The 18,867-nt window shown below is 35.3% G+C and overlaps 1 long non-coding RNA gene across 1 annotated transcript; it reads left to right on the top strand.

Annotated features, from left to right (window-relative positions):
- Positions 1-4,147: 4,147 nt before the first annotated feature.
- On the top strand, positions 4,148-17,891 carry LOC149220243 (uncharacterized). The gene is made up of 5 exons (XR_016248743.1): positions 4,148-4,362; positions 7,303-7,419; positions 7,709-7,783; positions 10,134-10,228; positions 17,539-17,891. It is a non-coding gene; the product is annotated as an uncharacterized LOC149220243 (long non-coding RNA).
- Positions 17,892-18,867: the final 976 nt, after the last annotated feature.

The following is an 18,867-nucleotide window of genomic DNA, read 5'->3' on the forward strand; positions in this document are numbered from 1 at the left end:
TAATGTAAGTAATGTTAGAAGTGATATTAATATAATAATGTAATGGGTAATGTTAAAAATGAGATTAATATAATAAGTGACATGATAATGTTAGAAGTGATATTAATATAATAATGTTAAAAGTGACATTATGATAATGTTAGAAGTGATATGTGATATTAATATGATAATGTTAGAAGTGATATGTGATATTAATATGATAATGTTAGAAGTGATATGTGATATTAATATAATAATGTTAAAAGTGACATTATGATAATGTTAGAAGTGATATTAATATAATAATGTTAAAAGTGACATTAATATAATAAAGGATTAAAGAAGTGATATTAATGTGGGTAATGTTAAAAATGAGATTACAGGATTGGGTAATGTGGGTAATGTTAAAAATGAGATTAATATAATAAGTGACATGATACTGTTAGAAGTAATATTAATATAATAATGTTAAAAGTGACATTAATATAATAAAGGATTAAAGAAGTGATATTAATATAATAATGTTAAAAGTGACATTAATATAATAAAGAATTAAAGGATTGGGTGATAAAGGATTATGGATTAAAGGATAATGTTAGAAGTGACATTAATATAATAATGTTAAAAGTGACATTAATATATTAAAGGATTGGGTGATATAAAATATAAAAGTGACATTAATATAATAAAGGATTGGGTAATAATGTTAAAAATGAGATTAATATAATAAGTGACATTAATATAATAAAGGATAATGTTAGAAGTGACATTAATATAATAATGTTAAAAGTGACATTAATATAATAAAGGATTAAAGGATTGGGTGATATAAAATATAAAAGTGACATTAATATAATAAAGGATTGGGTAATAATGTTAAAAATGAGATTAATATAATAAGTGACATTAATATAATAAAGGATAATGTTAGAAGTGACATTAATATAATAATGTTAAAAGTGACATTAATATAATAAAGGATTAAAGGATTGGGTGATATAAAATATAAAAGTGACATTAATGTAATAAAGGATTGGGTAATAATGTTTAAAATGAGATTAATATAATAAGTGACATTAATATAATAAAGGATAATGTTAGAAGTGACATTAATATAATAATGTTAAAAGTGACATTAATATAATAAAGGATCGGCTGATATAAAATATAAAAGGGATTCATTTAGACAACCTATTAAATTCCTTGAATAACTCATGTTATAACTCATTCATGTTATAAATTCTTTGAATAACTCATGTTATAACTCATTCATATGTTCAAACTCATGTTATAACTCATTCATGTTATAAATTCTTTGAATAACTCGTGTTATAACTCATTTATGTTATAAATTTTTTGAATAACTCATGTTATAAATCATATGTTCAAACTCATGTTATAACTCATTCATGTTATAAATTCTTTGAATAACTCATGTTATAACTCATTCATATAACATGGTAGAGAATTAAAGTTAGAAATAATAAAAAGCGAGAAATAGAATGAAATGTTCAATAAATGAAGATCAAGGGAATAGTTATTAGAAATAGGAATTTAACAAACAGGAGAAATAGAGTGAAATGGTCAACCAATGAAGATTAAGGGAATAGTTATTAGAAATAGGAATTTAACGAACTCATTCATAGAGAATCAAAATTAGAAATAATAATCAAAACTAGAAATAATAAAAAGCATTCATGTAACATGGTAGAGAATCAAAACTAGAATTAATAAAAAGCAGAGGAGAAATAGAATGAAATGGTCAACAAATGAAGATCAAGGGAATAGTCATTAGAAATAGGAATTTAATGAACTCATTCATAGAGAATCAAAATTAGAAATAATAATCAAAACTAGAAATAATAAAAAGCAGAGGAGAAATAGAATGAAATGGTCAACAAATGAAGATCAAGGGAATTTAATTTCTTATCATGAATAGTTATTAGAAATAGGAATTTAACGAATTCATCCATAGAGAATCAAAACTAGAAATAATAAAAAGCACAAGAGAAATAATATAAAATGGTAAACAAATGAAGATTATTAAGGGAATTTAATTTCTTATCATGAATAGTTATTAGAAATAATAGCGAAGTTGCTTGTGACAGTAATTGATAAGCTTAAGATAAAGATTTACATAATTATGAGTTAAAAAAAATAGTAAGTAGGAGTGTTAATTGAGGTTAATTACACCTATAATCGATTGGTGTCATAGTTCTGTAGTGTGTGTCTCCTATAGTTTTTTATAGTGTGAAAGTTTTACTATTTCTATCACTTGTAGATGAAAATTTCATTACATTGGTGTATCTATGAAACTCCATGGTGTAATTGCATATCCTTTATCTTTGCAACAATGCTTACTTGAGGTTGATTGGAAAAATGTAATATTCACTTGCGTGGAAAGCGAAAAACCACAAGTAAACGTGAAAAGTCATGAGGAGTCCAAAAGACTTTTTGGAATATGAAACCAAGGGTTATAATTTGATATATCAATATGTATATCATATGAATAACATGAATAATAAATATCACATACTTACGTATGTCTATCCATTTTCATGTGTGTTTCTAACAATGATATCAAAGCTACCACAAGTTTTTGCCACGGGGTTTTGGTCTTTCTTCCTCTACCAGGGCATTCTTCTTTACTAGTCTAGGTGATGGGTGATGTTTCTCAGTTTGGCATAACCTCTCCCTTGCTTGGTTGATGAAAACTCCATCAAAACGACATTCCTCTCTCTGCTAAGTGCTCTAAAATCCCTCTCGAGCTTTTCTATTTACATGCTAAATTTCGTTGGGATGGAAACTTTAAAATTACACATTGAATTCCAATTGCAGTAGATGCCATGACGCATAAACTCTTTTATGGTCTTGTGCACCCAGAATTTTGGATCGAGGTGTGGGGATTGGAACCCTAGTTCAATTGTAGCATTGTTTTTTCTTGCTATTCAAGCCCAGAGCACATTCTAGCATGCAATTTTCCTGGGGTTTTGAATTCCATACATTGCAAGTGGATTTTTGTTTTGTTTTGTTTTCATTAGAGAATAAAATGAGAAGAAACTGTACATACCCTCCAAAATTTGCGAGTATCAAGGCGTGGCCCCTCTCATAAAACTAAAATTAAAATCACAACTCTAAAATTCTTCCATTCTTTGCAGTGCAAAATCGTCATGAGCTCTCTCTCTCTCTCTTGTCTCAAAGCTCGATAGTGAAGGTTATGGTTTGCGACGAGGCTGGGCTATAGGTGAAATCCCCAGTGGATATGAAGGGTATGGCTGTGATTTTCCATTTACGATGTTGATTTGGATTTCAAGCAAACGAGGGAGGTTGAAGCTTCTATTATTGAAGAAAAGACAGTCTCTCAAATCCATCTGTTGTGTATTATGAAGGGAAACTAGAGATGCAATTTGTAGTAACCCTATATTACTTACAACAAACACCATTTTTTTTTCTTTCAAAAAAGTAAGGGAAACATGTCTTCGGGTACTAATTTGACTCCAATAATAGCCCCAAATAGTAATACCATTTTGTTTTTATTAACTCCTATGCTTGAAAGAAAAGAAAGTTTAAATCACAATTTTTTTTTTTTCTTTAAAAATATAAAACTCATGAGATAGTCACCATGCACTATATATATAGTGCATGGTGACTATCTCATGAGCTTTATATATATGTTTTCTTTCTAAGGAACTTATGAGATGTCATAATATGCTATAATTATACTCCTCCTCTTGTCATTTTTAGTCCCTTTCGCAAGCACGACGGAGACTATAGTAATAAAAATGGTGGGGGTTAGCATTAAATTCAACTTCTTATTATCATGAACAATCAAAATAACCTAAATTTTTTAAGATCCTACTGTATATTTTATTTTCACCATCTTATTTGACCTTGATTAGGCAAACTTAGGTTAAGTTTCGATTCACTTACAAAAATTTGCAAAATTTGTGTTTCAATGGATTAATGCTAACATTAATAGGTAAACATTTTATGTTAAAATTACATACAACATAGCTCACCACTGTACATTGCTAGTAACTACACTTATCACTGTACATTTTTCGAACCTACACCTGTCAACCTACATGTTGTAGTGCTGTCGACCACAACTTTTACTCACCTAGAGCAGTTGTAATCGTGTTGTGATATTGCCGCTGTTTCATTTCACTTCAGGAAGCCGAGGAGAGCCCTTAAGCAACACTGGCCGAGTAGAGGATAGCCCTTAAGCAGCACTGGCCGAGGAGAGGAGAACTCTTAAGTAGCACTGGCTGAGGAGAGCTCTATTCAACCGACAACCTCACTTAGCTCCCCTATCTTTGTTGCATGCTTTTTGTTGCAGAGGCATTCTTTTCTTGCAGGAGGCATTGAGTTATCACAATCAAGGTATGCTCATCTATTATATATATATAGGATAAGGTTATAAGTGGAGGCATATCTTCCCATTTCAACTGTAAAATATTGAGCCTCTCTACAACCCATGATTTGATGAAGGTTTGATCGAAAATATCCCCATTTTAGCAGTAAAATAGAGAGATCATCTATACTCCATGATTTCATGAAGGATCGAAAAAAGTATGTGCGGTGGGGCTGAGATAGAAAGGTTAATGATACACACGAAATGAAAACAGTTCCCGATAACCTGCCTATTGTATCCTATTTAAATTTAGAAAATGAGGTCTCAACTTATTATTTTGGGTGAGGCACTTAGCGACTACCTCCAACGCTGACCAAATAAGAGCAAGACAAACCTTAATGATTCATGAAGAGTAATACTTTGTCTTCCCGTAATAATTTCCATCTTCTGTCTATTTTCCTTTTGCTGCAGGGGGCATTAGCTTGGCTTCTTCGGAAGTCTGAATAAAGCTACAAGCACCCCTGAACTGTCTGTTTTTCTTTTGTTGCCTTTATTTTTCCTTTCAATATTGAAATTAACTATTGAAGTTAACTATTCTCTTTCTCTGCTTCAATTTCTGAGAGATGTTTGCAGCCTCATTCACAGTTGCTCATACTCTCCTCACTCTCATCCATTGCAACCACAATATTATTTACAATCTTAAATATACGCCTTTTAAAAATTTCACCGACTCGAATTGAACAAAAGGGAAGATGGATTGGCTCGCATCACTGGTTAGTTGCTCTAGCTTTACCTTTGTTTACCCAGTCATGATCCCACAAACGATAGAGGAAGGAGCTATTGCTCCTGTTATTATCCCACAAATGGTCCAGCTAGAGGATCTTTAGCATTATTATTCAAACTCGGTAACGACTTGAATATACAACATTTTTACTACCTCCTGGGTGTAGTTCAAAGCACATCCTGGGAGAATGCGGAGTACCAAAGAAGAAATGAAATTGGACGGTCTAACGGGCCACATCACATACATATGGTTGACATCGAGGGGAATTGAGTAGTACGACACGTGGCCTTCATGTGGGGTCCACATGGTGCATGAAGGTAGTAGTTTATAATTTTGGTTAGAAAAAACACTTTTGTTACTTACAATGTCTACATGGATTACATGTGCCTCACTGTGAATCCCAAGGACTATGTCGAGGAGGGACTATCAACAATTTTAACTGGCTATGATAAAGATTCTCTGGCCAGAAAACATAGCCTCGTGAAGGAAGTAACGATAAACAGGGAGTATGATTTCCATAAATAGAAGTAACCAATAGACGCCATAAACAGGGAGTACGCTTTCCATAAACAGGGAGTACACTTTATCACGAGGTAAGGAAACCGAAAAAAGCTCAGCTCCAATGTTGTTCATTAGGTTGGTTGGTTGCTTTCCATCCCCCTATCTAACCAACTTCATTAGCTCTGTTAATTAGATTGCTAAAGCCCTACTGAACTCATCAACTAGCTCTATTAATTAGATTGCTAAAGCCCCACTGAACTCATCAACAACCTCAACTATCCATCCATTTCTATATCCAAATTGAACGATACCAGGTTTGTTTTTCGAGCATTGACGAATGTCGAATGTCGGTCCCATTGATTCAACATACACATCGATAGTGATGGCACCAGGTCTGTTGTTTGAACATTGATTAATGTCGGTCCCGTTGATTTAAAATACACAATGATAATGATGCCCCATCCAGGGGTGGATGTGAAACTATATCTTGAGAAATTGGTGTTCTAAGCATCTCAGAAAAGTATCAGCATCAATGTGCAACTGAAGGTCACGACTACTGTCCATCCATTGAGAAATACTATGTTTGGTTGTTGAGTTTCTCTGAAGGCACTCATTCTCTCGTTATTCCTCTTGTGGTGAGGCAGGATGCACGATAATGGCTACTCCCAGTCCATCCTCTCTAAAAAGCTGTGTGTTTGGCATCTGAGTTTCTCTGAAGGCACTCGTTCTCTCGTTACACCTCTTGTGGTTATGCAGGAGGCACATGTAGCCCATACAAATTTTATATATTACATACGACCATCATTTTATTTGTATGTAACCATTGTGGACATATCATAGTAATAATCCTACACAAAACACTATGTGGGACCTACCATGAGGGCCATGTGTCTCATCATTCCATTTATCGAAACTCTGCCCTCCTTAACCTCGACCTCATTCATTTCGTCGTGGAGTCCATGTCTCTACAACTTATGCATATATTGTTGACTTGTTCGAAAACTACTTATGCATATATTGTTGACTTGTTCGAAAACGTGCTACATTTTCTTAATTGGGGTTCTATTGTAGTGGTTTTCAAATTTAGGCTTATTTTGTAATCATTTTGGAAAGTAATATTTTATTTTGCTCTGGATGGTTTGAACTCGAGGCAATGAATTTGGGGTATTTTTTCATATATTCTGTTAATAGACAGAATGTATGACAGTACACCAAATTTTCAATTTCGAAAGTTTTATTTTTCATCCAGCTTCACATTTTGTAATTTTTTTTTGTTTACACTACATCTGTATTTTGTAATTATATCAGTCAATGGGGTGTCGATTCAACGATGAGGATGATGAATTGTTATTCTATCCACGAGTGTTCAAATATAGGGGAGGTCCTCTCACTTTCAGGCTTGCAGCGGTGCAGTTGGGGCCAGCTGCAAGTCCTGAGAAACTCTAATAGAATAGTTAACCTGCTGTTCCAGCGTCCTAACCGAACAGAAGATTGACCCGTGATAGGTGGATGCGTCCACAAAAGAGGACCATGGGGTAATTATTCCTATGGAACAATGAAGCATCACTCTAAAAAAAGGAGTAGAAAAATGCATTATATCTCTACCGAAAAGTAGGTTTATATTTTTAAGTTTTCAATCATTTTGATATATATTGGCACTAATTATACACATGCCTACAAGCAGGTCAATACAAGACAACAAACTGAGAGGAAACTCAAAAAATATTTAACACAGGAGGTGGAGAGTATATCATAAGAAAAACGTCAGAAGCTTAGTGGGACCTTTCATCAAATGTGTCAGGTTATTTTACTCCCACCCACCCTTTGTTCAGAATTTTTTTTATGTTTTGAATATGATTGGAAGTTATGAAAGTATTTGTGTTCCCTACTCGGTTCATCAAATCGAATTTACCAATTGAGGATTTATATCTTACCAAGCTTATGTTTATATCTTATAATAGTGACAAACATGCTTTTGTCCTGTTTCTAAGTTCATATTATTTATTTATTTTTCTATCAGAGGGATGTTGATAGATGACGAAAGTACAAGTGAATCTTGACCCATATTTCAAGCATAATTTCTTTTGCAGGTTATAAGGGATGAAGGTTGGGGTAGATTATATGGTGGGCTTACGCCTTCTTTAGTGGGCACTGCCGCATCTCAGGTAATTGAAACTGTTCTTTTGGAATATGTTATTTCATTAAATAATGAAGGCTAAAATGCTACATGTTAAAAGCAACAAGCACGGAAAATAAGAGGAAAAATGGTCTTAACATTATGCAATTGATATTGTGTTCAATTGCATTAGAACACTATTATCAGGCCTGCTTCCTAATAAAAACGTGAGGTGATCTACCATACATACATATATATCTATGTATGTCAGTTGAATGCTGATGAATCTCACACGTGTATTAGATCATAATTGGAGCAACTTACACACTCTTTGTTTTAAACTGTATGAACTTTAGCTAGAAGTAACCATTTCTTTTATAATGAAGTAGGTCTAGTCTGTTTTCCAGTATTTGATGTTTAACCACAGGCAGTCCTGAGTAAGGATAAAGGATAAAATACCCTATTAATGCTCATTCAAACCGATTTGGCTTGTCGGATATGTGTTAAGGCCCTTTATTGATGTAGGGAAACTAACTCTGGGGAGGTCATATACCTTTCCTCACTCACACACAAGGGCATTCCACCTGTTGAGGTTTGAACCTAGGTTGTTTGTAGGGCAACAACCCATCCCAACCACTAAGCCACAACCTGCCAGTACAAGCCCCCTCCCCATTGGAAACCCCCAAAGTAGTCATCAGGTTCACGAACATTATAGGTCCAATTGCATATGTGGCCTTTACCTTATGTTTATGTTTAATAGGCCTTTACTATTTTTTCATATTCAATGGTAAGTATCATATTAACTAAATTATGACAGAGCCTAAACAGTGTTGTGTTAAAGTTGGAATATTTTTACAATATATTTATATAGTTTTAGTAAATTACTCAGCCAAATTTAGTTGTTGGATTCCTGTTGAGCTTGGATTGTATGAACACAGTGAATCGTGACCGTATATCACTTGTAGAAGAGGTCAGACTTATATTTGGTTGTTGTCTGTATAGGGTGTATATTATTATTTCTATCAAATATTTAGAAGCAAAGCGGAAAACATTGCACTCAATCGTAAGAAAAAGGGTGCAGGAGATGGGTCAGTTGGAATGCTTTCTTCTCTTCTTGTTGCAACATTATCTGGGTGGGTCTTTCAATCCCTTCAGCTGAAAGGATATGGTAATTGATGCATAGATTTAAAAATTTGTCTTGCTTGATGTTGTTTATCAATTCACATGACTATGTTGTCGTCATTATGACTACCATTATAGTTTTGAATTTGAAATTCATTGTAAAACTTAGTTATTATGCCATTCTCTATGTAGGTGTTTAAATGTACTATTGACAAATCCAATATGGGTTGTCGTTACACATATGAAGGTATGCTATATCAGGGAATATGGATTTTATCTGTTCTGTTATGAAAATCACTCAAGTTTCTTGTTTGTTAGTCTATATAAACAAAATATGGGCATGAATGATTTGTTATCTTGATTTTTTTAGTAGGTCTTATAATCTGTTTGTTTTTGTTAAATTTTGATGTACTTCTTACAAACCAATACAAAGACACAGAAGATAACAAAGGATGGTGAACCTTTAGATCCCATTGCCGAGCTTCCAAAAACTGCTGAAAATGATATAATTGTGCCACGGTTGACGAAAGTTCACTATTATGGAACAGGACATGTGGTATTAATCCCTCATTTCCTTTTCTATACATAATTATGCTAATTACATTTTGACAATGCATCAAGAACTAGTCACTATCTCCCATTTTCTAGTTTTCATTTAGAGAAGTGTACATATTACTATTGATATCGTAAAGATATCAGGATATTCTTACAGTTCTCGAGCTGGTGTTCATCTTTTGATATTTACGTGTGTAAGCTATGCTGATTAGGCAATGTCTGAATGATATTATAATTTTTTTAATTCTCAAACTAGCATGGAGCTTTTTTATTTTTATTTTTTATAGTTTGGATATATTCTATGCTCTAAACATGTCAATGCAGATTCTACTAGATAGATCATGGAAGCCTGAAAATTTGGAAAGCTAGTAATTTTTATAAATAACTTAGAGTTTGGACTTTCTTAGCCTGATTAATTTAACGAAACTCAGTTTTTGCCAAGTCTTTAGTGAGATTGTTCTTCGTAAAGTCAAATTTGGCTCCGTTGTTACCTTGCCATGCCCACCATTTATTTGTGCTTGTTGTTTTGAATATGGAATATGGTTATGTATCAAAACTATGTTTTCTGTCTAGACTTAATTGTGTGTGTTTTAAAGCACTTTGACATTCTTTTGGGCTTAAAGACAAATTTCAAGGGATTGCGTTGACTTCTTTTGACAAGACTCTAGCTAATTTCTGAGCCATGTGTTTGACCCAACAATATTATCTGTTTGTTGTTACAGGCTATTAACTGTTTTGGGTTCCTTCCGACGAAGTAGAGCGTGCATTACATTGTCTTGTTAAAGAAGGCTCAAGTCAAGCGCTTTTTCTGTAATAGGTGTGCTATTGAATCCCCAAATATGAAATTTGTTTGAAATTGAAAAAATATCATTGCATCATGAATATTTGAAAGGAAATACCTACCTGGAATATTATTCGACAGACTCTGGAATTTACTGCTTCTAGAGTCCAAAATGGATCACTATGAGGCGATGGAGCAGATTGGCAAAGTGGCCTTTGGGACTGCAATTCTTGTACATTATAAGCTTGAAAAGAAAAAGTTAATAGAAGCACAGTTACATATGATTATGCACGATTTCAATTTAATAATATATGGTTTACCAATAATGCTTTTTTAAGGACTTTTCGTTCAAGATTTTACATTGGCAACAACATGGGCATGTACATATTTTAAATGCTTTTTTATATGGTTTACATGATTTTATATGGTTTACCAATAATGATTTTTTAAGGACTTTTCGTTCAGGATTTTACATTGGCAACAGCATGGGCTCAATAGAAACTACCCCTACCCCTGATTTGGGCTAACTTTAGAATCCCATTGATTGCAACTCAAACTGCGCTCCAATGGAAGGTGCTTCTTCTTTATCATGGTCTCTGAAACAAAGACACCCAAAAGAAGCCATGACCTCATCCAATCTCCAAAGTTGATTGAGTTTCAACACCCCTTTTTAGTCTGGTCAAGGTTCTGTTAAAATAGCTCCCCAATTGACTGAACAAAGGGGTTTTAAGAAGTTAACAAATACTTTCACAAAATTAAACAATACCCAATTCATCCTTGATTTGATTCAAAGCTATATATGTGCATGTATTGTGTACAACATATATTTGAACAAGAAAGTCCTCGAGGATCTTTGCTCTGATAGATAAGATCTGAAGCATGAATAAATTTGTTCACAATTTCAACTCCCAGCCTGAACCAAAATCCCATAGCAAAAACCCAGACAAAGAAAATGTCTCAAGTGAAGAATGGTTTTCTTTATTTGCATTAGATTTGGTAAGACGTGAAGGATGGCTAATCTTCTATATTCACTAAGTTGGCATTTCTCTCTCTCAAGGCCATAACTGTAGGCATTATGAATGGTGGGTACAAGCCTACTTATAATCCGACTTCTTGTAGTTCTACTCTATAAAGGCAAGCAATACTACTCTATCTAAGTGCAAAGAGTACTCTAATGCTGGGAAAGCAGTCAAGTTCGAAGTAGGAAGGTTATTCCTAAAATAGGTAGGTTAGGTGGTGGGTTAGGCTGGCTAGTTTTCAATCTTGCTTTTGGTCCGCTGTTGGTGCGAATTTATTAGATGCAAGGTCAATTGTATTTGGAGCTGAAGGAGAAACTCTGCTGTAAATAAAGAGAACCTACAGAGTCCCCAGTTCTAGGTGAAGTTGACCCAAACACAGTTACATTTGACAGAGAAAAGTACGTAGAGGTAGAGTCCGCATAAGCAGGGATGGGTGAAGTTGCCGAGCCAATTTGAAAGTCAGTTCGAAAGCCAGATGTTGACCCAATTTCATCGACAACATCCCCTTCAACATTTCCAGATGTTACTATAAGTAGTGTTTTGAAAAATGCTATAGTTACTATTTAGAATTTAGGGGCCTAGGCGGAGGTGAAGGTAGCGCTTTAAGAACCATATGGAATCTAGGAGCTACAGTTTCACCCTTTGATTCAGTTGACTCAGTAGTTACAGTTCCCATTGCTTAAGCATTCGAGCTCATTTGATTAGGCTCATCGGAACAACCTGTACTCCTAGGGGCTTTAGCTTATGTTGGATCATCTATTCCTGTTGCAAAATGGAACTAGAAATAACTGAACACGCGCTTCTGCCTCCAGTATTGGTGGTGCTTACTTTGCTTCTTGGTCAATACTTCATCCAACAACTAAAAACTTCAGCAACTAAAGTGTACCCTTAGTCTCATCAATTAGACTTGGTAAAATATTATGTAATTACCGATTTTTGCACATTAGACTTTCATACATTTGTTATAGGGAATTCCCTATTTTTTTTTTTGACTAACAGAGAAGTCATGTAATGGGGATTGAGCCTTCTTACATTTTTCATGAGGCTTGAGGCTTCAATTTTGATTTTCATCATAAAGTCATTTTGTCAAATTCAATGTTGGTTTATAGTTTGGGGGCATGCTACTAAAATTATTGTCTAGTTTATACACAGAAGCAAATGGGACCTTGGCTAATGTTACTAAATTTGTTCTTGAGGTGCACTTTTTATGCTTCAGAAAGGGAACCCATTGGGTATCATCATCACAGACACATTGTTGACACATTGCTACTCTGTCCATGACACCCTTATAGAGCATCCACTTTGTCTATAAAACCCTTACGAAGCATCCACTCCAAGTTGCACATCGTTGTACACAACTGAGGTTGGATCAAATGACCTTGGATCAAGGGACTCTATATACTTCCCCCTCAAGGCAGGGACTAGCTGGCATGAAACCTCCCTTGTTTTAATTTTAAAAATATGAGCACGGGGTCTACACTCTTGTTTGCATATGCCTTTACATAATTCTATACACGATAAACTTGGATATACTTGACTAATGATAAATTTCCTTTGTAGTGACAACATAATTCCTTTCTCTTGGAAACGTGGATATTTAATGGCATATGTATATAGGTTTTCAATAATTCATCATGTTGTTGATGTTGTGTGTTAGCGGGTTAACTTCTTTTAATACGTTTCATTAGATTGTATTCGACATTTAATTCAACGATGTTTGATGATAATTCATGGTTAAATTTCTCAAGTCCCACACTAAATTTACTATATAATACCATATTATTTGCGCGGAAAAGATTAACCTATACATGGCTTAATATTAGATCATGGTAGAAGTCTATATATATTTCTAGATAACTTACCTTGGATGCAGTGCCCTTGACATGTCAATTGTCCATGACTACCATGATTAGGGTAAGGAATCGATGGTCATAAAATATCAAGGTGGTTCTTGGATAACCACCTCATCCCCTCTGCCGTCCCTGACCTCATTCACTCTTTCGCTCTCTGGAGTTTAGATTTTCACCCCTTAGGGTTTCATCCCTAAGGTTAACACTTATCACTATTCAATCCTTTCCTACAAGTTTTAATTTTCAACTCCATCTATGCGACGAAGAGATTATTGCTAGTGGACTAGTTCTTTCCTTAGGACAACCTCAAGCTAGGTTATCTTCTTGGGTAATTTTCTCATGTAATTTTAAAAAAATTCTCTTTCTCTCATCCTTACTCAACCATGCACTGATATAATTTCTTTATGTCTTTCTCTTTTGGAAGATACTGAAATGTGGTGCTATATTGGAGGGTTTTAGGTCCTTGTGACTACTAGAGTCTCACCTTCGGGCTCATTGGCTAACATACACAACCTTTGCTCAAGGTATCTCTCCTTATCTATCCACGTAAAAATAGATAACATTTATATTGTTTTCTTTTCATTATGGCCATGAAGCACCAAGATTTCTTCGAAGGAAATCTAATTTTAAAAACCCTTTTGCAGGTTCTCATTGGTGGAACCAAAATGCGAACCAAGGCATACCAAAGGTATAATACTGGTTCAGATATTTCTTAGTCATCATAACTAATGGTCTCGAAACCAAATTATTTTTCTTTTACTTTTAATTTGACTATTTGGTTTTGTTGTAGGTGCATGTTAATCGACAAGGGCCACGACTACATGCCGACCAATCTAAGTTTACTTCCCTTTTTGGAGTCGACGCCCCTACCAGAGAAAATTATCATCACACACTTGGCTTCTTTTCTTTTGCAGGTTCATCTCATCCTACGACCAATTTTCTTTCCTGGTCAAGGAGTTTAGGGTTTTAAATCACTTCCAAGGAAAAAATTGAACTTTCTATTAAGGAAATAAAAAGTTACATTTTTAGATGCATTTAAGCATTCAATGTACTATATGTCAAACTGGTAAACATAGAGTGGTTCTTATGGGCTGAAAGTAAAAACTAAATAATGTTCAAACCCAATAAAGAAGAAAAGAGTAAAGACTGTTCATGGGTCTCCTCTTTTTTGAGGAAAACAACCCAAATAGGAACAAGCAATTTGTACAAAATTACAAAAAGTAGATATTTTCATAGTATCAAGTTTTTAACCCCTATGTATACATGGCATAATAAAAAAACAAAAATAATTTGTATCTCGATCAGAGCAATAACACAATTTTTCATGCGAAGAATGGAGGTTGATCCGACACACAGATCATGTCCTTGTCAGTTTCTATTATGCACTAGATACCCATAACTTATTGTATACCCTCCTTAGATAGGAGGTCTGCAACTAGGTTTCATTCCCTTTGAATATGATAGACAATGATAAAGTCAAAATGGTGTTTTAAAGGTAAAACTTCTTCTAACAATGGAATCAACATGCAGTTTTGACATCTGTGCTCTCCGTTAAACCATTTTACAAAATTTTGAGAGCCTCCAAAAATCTGGACCGATCCCATCCCTAGATGAATAAGCCAACAAAGTAACAATTTTAAGGATTGAAGTTCAGCGAAATTATTTGTTCCTGAGCCAAGGCCCACCGATGCTTTTAAGTTTTTTTGATTGTTGGTGTAAATGAAAAAACCCGCCCCACAAATATTTTGTGGATCAGACAATCCGTCAAAATAAGCCCATGGAATGTCTCCCCTGATCTGTTCTTCTCTAACTTCCCTAGTACTCTTAACAATATTTGGTAGGGGGATAAGGCCATAAATTGAGGCACATTCTACAATAATGGGTACATGAGCAGGTGCCAAGTCCTTGAAAATACTCCTATTCTGAGCCAACCAGATGCCCCATGAGATAATTAACGAAATATTTTTCATATTTTCCTCCTGGGTCTCATCCCACCATCTTTTCCATGCTTCCCCAATGTTATCTCCATCCCATCCCTGATTCTTTCCCACTAACCTCAAGGTTTCATCCCAAGTACTTTTACTGAATGAACACTTTAAGAAAAGGTGTTGAACTGATTCCTCATTTATTTTGCAAAGGGTGCACCACCGAGACCCATCTTATTCCTTTTTTGGAGATTATACCATGTTGGGACTTTATTTCTTAAGATACACCAGAAGAAAAGTCTTGATTTTGCAGGGATTTTTAGTTTCCCGATAGGTTTGAACCACCACTCTTGTGCACCCCACTCCCTTCTTGTCATTAGGTGAATGTAACCATACTTTGGGGATTATTTTCCAGTCAGGACATGTACCCATATCAGAACGTCTGGTTGGTCCCTTAGTCAGACATTATGTCTCTGAAGTTCTCTAATGAAATTATGCCATTCCTCCATCCATTTGGGCTCCATTTGCATATCCTTCGCTGTTTTCCACGTTTGCTGCCAAATTGTTGATTGGCTTATGTTGATGGTGCTAGACTCGCCAACATGTCAAGGGGATCTTCCCGGTAAGAAGTCCTAATTAGACCTCAGACCATTTGGTGTAGGAGTCCCAGCAGTGGGTTGTAAGGTAATGCCTTGATTGCGATGTCGCATAGAGGCAAGTAAGATAACTCTGTCAGTAGCAAGGGTGTGACTGATGCAGTGAGTCAAAGAAGGTGTATGAGAGGTTCTAACACATAAAGGGGAGATGAGGGTGAAGGTGAGTTCCAGGTTGAAAGGGATCAGTCCCAACTCGGCTAGGAACACACAACACAAAAGGACATGCACAACTTCCGGCAGAGAAGTCCACTCAGATGCGACAGTCACAACATACAAGGTAAGATAACACGTACAACACTCATGAATCAGTTCGAGACGAGTGCAACGGTTGTTACAACAAGGTTCATGTGAAAGATCTGTCTGGTGTCCGACAGAGCAGTCGACACGGACGAGACAACATTAACAACATATACAACACATTAACAACAAGATTCATATAATTGCATACAAATCAGTTCATACAAAAATATGTAAGTTAAACAACATATATCATTAAGGCAACCAGAGCAGTCCAACTACAATAACACATATGCATGAAAATTTGTTGGATCTTATTAAAGAAGTGTAAGTCACAATGATACAATACATCCATGTAAACCTGCTAGCCCTAACAGTGGAACGTTACAACCACATCCCCCTGCTCCTCCAAAGAGATGAACTAGCTCCGTGCAGTGGAGAAGCCAAGGCGCGTTACAATACTATCCAAGATTTATCCAAGATAGTCTTATCAGAAGCTTGGTTGACCAAAAGCCTCTACAATGAGTTATGAGGGACTATTTATAGCAAAGGGTGGGGTGACCCTTGATATTCCCCTTTGTGAAAGTTCAACTACCCTCATGACTTTTCACCTACTCTATGACTATTACATCCAACCATTGACACTTGACTTACACTTGACATGACTCAACATTACAATGCACATGTACTCATGTGAGACAACATGGTTTGAGCAAGCCTTGCAAGACATCACTGACACTCAGTCCTCTTTGATGAGACCAAATCTTTGACATGCTTGTGATGGTGACGGTGGTGAGCTAATGCCAAGCTTGGTCATCTGTGATGGTGTGCATGCATCTCATGGTGACATCTTACTAAAGCGAACTCTTGCCTCCATTGCAACCGGTGCATTGGTTTGCCGCCTTCATCCAACTCATCTGCTAACATGCTTATGTTCTTCTTGGATACGGTTGAACCGACAACATACTTATGCATAGTGTCCATGCTGATCTTCAAGTGTGTGCTGGTGATCATGCGCATCAACTTGCCAACGTACCTGTTCAGCTCCAGTTGGACTTGCTTCTTGTCTTCGTGTTGGTGAGTGTGCTGAATGGGTTGGGTTGCATGCGTGCACACAATGACATGCATGTTGCTGAATCCCTTGCATGCGATCAAAAACACTACTCACCATGTCTCCTCCGTGTTAGCTGCTGGGATGGATCTTTAACTTGTACGGGTGTAGTTTCATCCGTGAGTGCATGTTGTTGCCATTGCTATTCCTGATCTTGCTGCAACTCATTCATCTGTCTGTGCAACTTCATGTTCTTCCTTGAGTTGTTACTTCGGCACATGCAACTCCTTCTTTGTTCCATTCTCTGTCTTCATGCAACCTTCATGTCACGGCGTCACCTCATATCCTGAGCCTCCAAAGTTGCTTTCATTATCAGTGGATGTTGGGCCTAGGAATTATCCTTAAAATACATCCACTTTCACTCCATTCACACATTTTATCCACCATGTCACCAAATCAGCTTCACTTTCATCATTAAATGGGTTACCGTTGTGTTTTCCAAAACATTATTAATTCTTAGTATTTAAGTGAATTTATGGTTAAACTTTAGAAAATAATCTCTATATACTTATACCTAACAATTAGAAAGAGTTTGTTGACATGTGTAGGTACAAAGGAAGCTTCCAAGGCATCTTTATGTGGCACTCTATGTTCAAATTCGTATTTGAGGAGATCATGGACCTCATGGAGAAGATCATGGACCTCATGGAGGAGATCATGGAGGATAGGGTTATGTGTCACCATTGGTTGAGAAATATGTGGGTCAAAGGAGGGAATAGTGGATTTACATTTATGAGTTTGTTATCATAGCTTTTGTGTAAATAGGAGTGTTATCTCCTTCATTTGCAATCTTCATTTTGTAATCTTAACTTTTAGAATTTAGAAACTTAGTCCTTCATTTGCAATTTTAGATTTTAGAATCATTGTAATGTAGAGTTTAAGACCTCTTGGAATGTAGAACTTGGAGCTTGTAATTGCAATTTGCCTTTGAGTATAAGTAAAGTGGATTGAATTTTCTTCTACATTTGACTTCTTTCTAGGTGTGCTTGTGGAGCTATGGAGGGCCCCCATTGCCTCACTTGCATGCTCGTTTTGTTTTGGTAAACTTTCATTTTATGTTTGTTGTGAATTTCATTAGATTAAATTATTGGTTCATATGTTTGAAATATTAACGAATGACCTTTCGTAAGAAAGTATTAATGTTTCTTTCAATGAATCTGATTTGTTATTTAATGTTTGATTTCATTAGTTTAAGTTTCTGATTCATTTGCTTGAGATATAAATGAATAGTATCTTGTAAGAGAGCTTTAATATTTCATGCAATCAATCAGAATTAGATTTAAGTGCTCTAATTTCATTAGTTTAAATAGTTTGTTGATTAAGATGATTAGAAATATTAACGAACAGTCATCTGTAAGGGAGCTTTAATATTTCTTACACTTGTCACAATGTCTTTAGATTTCATTTTGTTAAACGACTAGATAGGTGTTGGAGATCCCAATGAAAGACCTCCTGTAAGGGAGCTTTGGCATTTCTTCACCTAGCTTAGTTTAGTTTGTCTCTAAGTCCATATATATTGGATGATCCTCGAAGTTTGCTTACCTGGATTGATAGTAAATGAAACTTTAATTTGCATGCGCATTTTAGACCAAACATTTTGGCGCTGTTGCTGGGGAGGATGATTTAGAGATAGACTTAGGAAGTTATTTTTATTGCAATTTCTTTTTATGGACTAACTTGTGAAACCTGGTGACAGCAGGATCTTCATAACAGAGTTCAAGTTTGAGCATTTTTAATTTTATTTTCGTACTTAGTTAGATTCAAATTCAGTCTTTTGAAACCCCCCATTTCTTACTAATTCATCTACGGATGAGAAATTTGCAGATGTTAAACAGGTACTTCTTGGAGAGCAAGGATAATATCAAAGATTGGTTTCA

Source organism: Pinus tabuliformis, chromosome Q (assembly GCF_031772625.1).
Source record: "Pinus tabuliformis cultivar Carrire ecotype Pingquan chromosome Q, CPIR1, whole genome shotgun sequence".
Taxonomy (NCBI): Eukaryota; Viridiplantae; Streptophyta; class Pinopsida; order Pinales; family Pinaceae; genus Pinus; species Pinus tabuliformis.